The 6,110-nt window shown below is 48.8% G+C and overlaps 1 long non-coding RNA gene across 1 annotated transcript; it reads left to right on the forward strand.

The window, feature by feature from the left end:
* The first annotated feature begins 2,943 nt into the window (after positions 1-2,943).
* LOC129213801 (uncharacterized) lies at positions 2,944-5,837 on the forward strand. Its single transcript, XR_008579535.1, has 3 exons — positions 2,944-3,131; positions 4,895-5,072; positions 5,162-5,837. It is a non-coding gene; the product is annotated as an uncharacterized LOC129213801 (long non-coding RNA).
* Positions 5,838-6,110: the final 273 nt, after the last annotated feature.

The raw sequence follows: 6,110 nt of genomic DNA on the forward strand, positions 1-6,110 counted from the left end.
CTGCCTGACCTCACCCCGGCGGTGAGCAGCCCGAGCACACCGGGATGAACCGGGCCGGGATACGGCGGTGCTGGGGAACCAGCATCCTCCTCGCCGTGTGTCCTGCCCCGCCGGCAGCGCTGGCTGGGGCAGGGAGCCCAGCAAGTCGGGACGCTCTGCCTTGGCACAGCCCAGCGTGGAAAGTTTGCAGAGCACCGCCTGAACTAGTTTTACTTCCAGCAAGAGAGTCCTTGACATTCATTAAAGCTAAATTCACTCTCACATTTTAATCAATGAAATGGAAAAACAACAAAACAGGAATGCATAAGCAAGTCTGACTACTTCTTTTTTTATATATATATATATCAGCAGACTAACAAGCCCAGGATAACACCCGCCTGAGTGCCGGATTCGCCCAGGCAATTATCACAAATGCAGATTGAATAATTATGCATGTGAAGACCCGTCTGGTACCTGCCACATGCAATGACTCAATCTGTGTGCAGGTGCACGCGTCTGCTTCTGCGCACGCCGCTGACTGCTCCTCTTGCGCAGCGGGGCCAAGGTGCTTTTCACCACCCAGCTCGTTCCGCCAGGTCACTGTCTCGGCTCCTCAAAGACAGGACCGAGTGCCCGGGGTCTGCAGAGCGGAGGCATCGTGCCCTTCGCCTTTGACCGCGGGCTGCCCTGGGCTGCTGTGCACGGGCTGCAAGGAGGCTCCTCAGGGTGCTGGGACCCTCTGTGCTGGTGCAGGGTGCGGGAGGTCTGCAGGTGATGGCAGGGTGCCGCTGCTGCACCCTGCTTTCCACTGAGCACGTGTCTGAAGTGACAGCGGTCGAAGGAGGGGTGCAGCCCGAAGCCTCGCTTTCCCCTTGCGTGGGCAACAGCCCTTCCCTGGTGAGTTCACCCCCCGGGCCAGCGCTGGCCCTGCAGCCCCACAGCTCTGCTGCCTGCAGCTTTGCTTCTCTCTCATTCTGCCCCTTGCCTGTGTTCCAGCAGAGTATGACTTTCCTTATATATTATACCTTGAGTGCAATACAAGAAAATAAAAATGAGTAACAGCTTGTTTCCCAGCCCTGGATGGAGCAAAAATTTTGATGAATGGACAGACTACTTGCATGAAAAAGAGCATGAATAATTTGCAATGAATAATATTCAAGTGTTACCTTTTTTTTTCCACTCATAAATTGCTTGCAACCTTTTTTTTTTTCCCCCTGAGCTGTTAGTCACCAGAGCAAATGCAGAGCAGCTTGTTTGAAGCATTTGTTTTCTGCTGCTCTGAGCTGTGGTTAGACACGCTGGTCACTCTGATTGATGGGGAAACTTGTACTAGCAAGTTTCTTTGGTTGACACCTTGAGGTTCCCGGGGCTTTGCATATATTTCTTCACAAGCAATGGCAGATGCTGAAAAAGCTGTTTGTTTGCTACTGTTCATAATTTATAAATTATTGCTTCTACAAGTCTCAACCAACATTGGAGCTTGACAGAGACCCAGGTTAAGAATGAAGTATTTTTTGAAAAATACATGTAGATCTTTATGCTTCTGGAGAGTCACAGTTCACCATTTCTCCCCATTTCTCTGGAGTTTTGCTGTTAAAAAATAACATGCCTATCTCTGTGGAAAAGTTTTGTGGAGGTGGAGAGTGAGGAAGAGAGCGATGGGGCATGGGCGAGGCCATCCCTCACCTCCGTCACCGTTTGTCCTGCTTGTGTTAATATAGCAGGCAGCTTCTTCTGACCTGCTTTGAGCTGCATGTGTGGAGTAGCTGGGAGTTTGATTTCGTCCTTCCACTCCCCTCTCTCTCCTCTCCTTTGGTGGGGGATACACACAATTCAGCTGAGTGCATTGTATAATTAAAAAAAAAAAAATAATCCCCCAAGCGTCACCTCCGTCCCTTCCCTCCCGCTGGGCCGTGCACAGGACAGGCGTGCGCGGGGTGAGCGTGCAGCGGGGATGCGCCGTGGGAAGGGTGGGAGGCGGGAGGGGTGTTTCCCACTCTGTCCCTGTGCATCCCTGCGCTCCCGGTGCAGGGGAAGGACGGAGGTCGGCCCCTGACGGGTGGATGGTTATTTGCACGTGAGCTGCTTCTCATCTTGCGTTTTTGGCCTTGAAATGCTAACGGTGATGAAGAAAACCTTAGCCCTGCGCAGAGCTGGTGCGTAACCCTGCCCTGCCTCCACCCAGCATCTCTGGGTAAGCGAGGCCAGGAGAGGGTAAGCGACGTGCCAGTGGTCACGGTGTCCCGACCGGCTTGCTGGGCATCGCGTGGACACGAAGTGACAGTCACTGCAGTCTGTCATTTGGGGATGTCTCCCCCACCTCTCCAGTTTTCCATTCCTTTTCCATCGACCTATTCTAATCAGCTGAGATACTTTCCCTTTTTCTTCTTTTGCCTGAACTGGAAGTGGTGTGAAGCAATGACCTCCCTCTCATGCACGTGATTGCATTTTAAACTTTAATAGCTTCCATACCCTTTCCTAGGAGGTGCTCTGCTCAGCCGAAAGTCTGTACATTGCACTCACGTTTAGGGAGCAGCCAGAACATGATGGAAAAGTACAGTTTCTGTATCAGGTCTCCTTCTGCGTGACGGACACTTCAAATTTAAGCTACACTTCTTTCTGAGCTGAACATATGTGAGGTTGAGGTTCGTCTCGTAGAGCATTATTGACATTATGCAGCTGCAAAGAAATCTGTTTTGCCTATGAAAAAAAATTGGAGTGTAATGTAGCTAATGTTAATTAAGAGATATCTTAATAATGTGCAGTGATTTCTTAATAGCTGCCAACAGAAGAGGCTTAAGGGGAGACAGTGAAACACACCCACAAAACCCGCTTTTGCTCTGTCACAATCCCTCCTCTAAAGTGCAGAGGAATGTTTGATTTCTGGGTGTGTGTGTCTGCAGGGTTGGCAATGGAAACCAAAGCAATCGAGATTACAACAGTTCTGCTTATCCTAAACTGAATGTGAGGTTTTTCTGAACGTTTTGAGTTTAATGACTTATTTCCTCTTAACATCTCTTTGACTAAGCACTGCTTTTCTCGTAGTAAAGCGAGATGGTTTGGACACGCAAGGAGTGATCTGGGAAGAGTGGTTTGTTAACATGGGTCCCAGAACAGAGAGATTGAAGCCCAAATTACTTCCTGGTTGTGAGGTATGTGAATTAGCTCTTGGGTGGATAGCTCTGTTATGAACTTTGATGTTATGAACTTTGATGTGACAGTAGCTGTTCAAAGGAGTGGGAAAAGGATGTGCGAGAAGTCTGCAAAAATCAGAAGAAGGGCTTTTAGCTTATAGACGCTGTCTTTTTCTCTCTTGGTGGAGTTGTCTCTTCTCAGAGGCAGTTAACTACATCTCGGACGGGGATGAGCTGAGGTTTCTTCTTTGCTTCTCTTGCTGGAATAGCCTAAATTGCCAGGTTTAGAAAGAGAATTGAAGTGCAAAGTGTGAGGGAGATGTTGGACCAGAAGTTTAGACCATTCCTAACGTCACGGGGAAAGCAAATGAACGCCCCACTGAAAAATAACTGCTTGTTGCCTGAAGCAATTACCATGTTCTTAAATTGCCTTTATTCATACCTATAATGTTATGATGAAAACTCACCCACCATTGGAAAACTCCTTGCTGGACAGTCCTGCTGGTACTGAACCTGGGTTTTCTAGACCCTGGTGTTTCCCACCACCCTGGAGATGAGCCATCGTGGTGTCGGTGGGGTGGGAAGGACATCCCTGCGGTGAGCAGGACAGCGGTGCTCTGTGGACAAGGGCGCAGGAGGGGTAGGCATGCATTGCCGAGCCCCTCGCCACCTCCTGGCCGCTTCCCCTGTTTTCTGACCATCCTAGGAGGGGTACGAAGGACTTGATGCTTGGCTGTGGAGCAGAAGATGAGACCTAAGGCTGGAATCCAACTTGCAGTGGATAAAATGCTGTAGAGGTGGGCTGGTCCCCACAAAACCCTCCAGACCACCTCTAAGCAGCAGCTGGCTTCGCTTACAGCCCCAGCTGAGATGAATGGCATTCCAGCACTCCTCAGCAGCCCACTGCTCCTTCTCCTTTTACAGCTGTTGCCTGATTACACCAAGCAGTTTAGCCTCTTGCGTTTGCTTTTTGATGTAAATCCAGCTGGGAGGGCGTATTGGGGTGGGAAGCGAGGATATTTGCTCGAACCCCACCTTCCAGTGTGAAAGCGTAGTGGAGGGTTAGCAGTGGCAAACGATGTCTCTGTGACCTCGGCTTCCTCTGCTGTGAGAGTTTGCATTGTGGAGCAATGAATACGTAATTCATTCCCACCCACCAGGGAAAATGCCCGGGTAGCACGGCGCAGACATCCGCAGCACGGTATTGCAGGAAGAAAGGAGGTGGTTATACAAGATTTAAAGATAGGATGCACAGCCTATAGGAGGGGCGTGTGAGATGGATTTTGAGTGGGAATGGAGCAACATGCCTGTCTGGCTGGATTCTTTGCAACTTTTTTTTTTTTTTTTTTTTTTTACCACAAGCATTCAACACTGTTGACGGTTTTCCATAATTTCAGGACACCTTTACTCTAGCTGCCAAAAATCCAGCGGGGCTGCAGGGCACAGCAGCTCTCTCTATTCAGGATTTGTCTGAGGGACAGTCCCTTCAGTGGTCCCCACACTGGGGCAGTTGCTTTCAGCCCTGCAGATGGGATGTGGCAGAGGTCAGAGAAGTACTTCACAAGCCTTCGCCTTTGAGATGCTCATGTCTAGCCCAGCTCTGAATTTTTCTTCAGTTTTTAAATAGGAACAGACGTCGAGAAGAAAGCATCCATCCCAAATGAACCATCGTCACAGCTTGTACCCAGCCCCCCAGGGCACTCTCTTGCCAGTCACTGCCTTTTTCAGGATGGGCTTTTGTAATGGTTGTGATGGACTTGTTCTCTCGTCTTTGTGTGAAGGTCCTGTTGTCGAACAGTGAGGTTGGAGGAAGCCTGGAGAGGTCCTTTAGCCCGTCCCCCTCTTCTGAGACGGGAGTGATATTATACCCAGAGCTTTCCTGATGGGCGTTTGTCCAACCCACACTAAAGGGCAGCCGGAGAGGAGCGTTCCCCTTAACCTGCCCAGGACAAGCACGTGGTAGGAAATAGTCCATGGTGTATTGGTGCTTTCTCCACATATTAGCCTTTAAAGGTCTAATCTGAAATTCCTTCCTTTTTCTTCTGCAGATTGGAAAGCAGAAGAGCTGAGTCATCCCCTGAGAAGAAATTTCCCGCAGCAGATGTTACGCCATGCGATCCTGCTATCTCTTGCAGTCGTTGCTGGAGGAACTACTGTCTCACTCCAAGCCCTGAATGAAGATAACACGGTCCCAGTCCTCCAGCCGCATCGCTACAGCAAAGATAAACTCCCCGCTTAGTGTTCGCTGCAGAACAAGTGTCAGTGAATCTTCTCTATTTGGAAGCATCCCTTGTCTGTACTGAGACCTTACCTTTGAAAGGTGACAATGGGAAACATTCTGCTACATTTTGCAATGAAGATTTATTTACGTATGTTATCTGGGAGCCATCCTGTCGTTTCTAACACTGTGACTTCTGCGTGAATCTTCTGTGCGACTCTTCTGTGCTTTTCTCTGGCATTGAGTGCCAGCTTTATGCCAACAATCTTGGACGACAGTTTACTACATCTAAATTCAGTCTCCATTTCTGTTATATATTGCCTGTGATTTAAAGCAAGTCACTTAATTGTCTTGTTCCTCATCTGTAACGTAATCCTGCATTTTTCCTCCCTGTCATCTGCCTGCTTTCTGTGGATCATGTGGTGGTCCAGGCAGGGCTGTCTTGGGTGCGGTTGTCTCAGCAGACTGTTTTAAACCAATAAAGTACTTTGGGTGATTAACTTTTGGATTTGGAACTAAAGATATTTCAGTTTCTCCCAGTTCGCTGCTAACCAGACTGTGAGCGTTGTGAGATTTTCTGCAATATTTAAATCTCAACTTCTTGACTTAGCTGATTATGTGAGAATCTTGGCCCCTGGGGATTTTTTGGGGGGGGGTTTGTCTTGTCTTCTAAAGGTGCATCACTAGCAACAGTGCAAAAAAGAGCCAGAGGGTTATGTCCCTGGATGGTTAGAATCTGTTATTTCTTCAAATAGAAAGAAGTTTGGGCTAATCTCATT

The sequence above is a fragment of the Grus americana genome, chromosome 16 (genome assembly GCF_028858705.1).
Source record: "Grus americana isolate bGruAme1 chromosome 16, bGruAme1.mat, whole genome shotgun sequence".
NCBI classification, from domain to species: Eukaryota; Metazoa; Chordata; class Aves; order Gruiformes; family Gruidae; genus Grus; species Grus americana.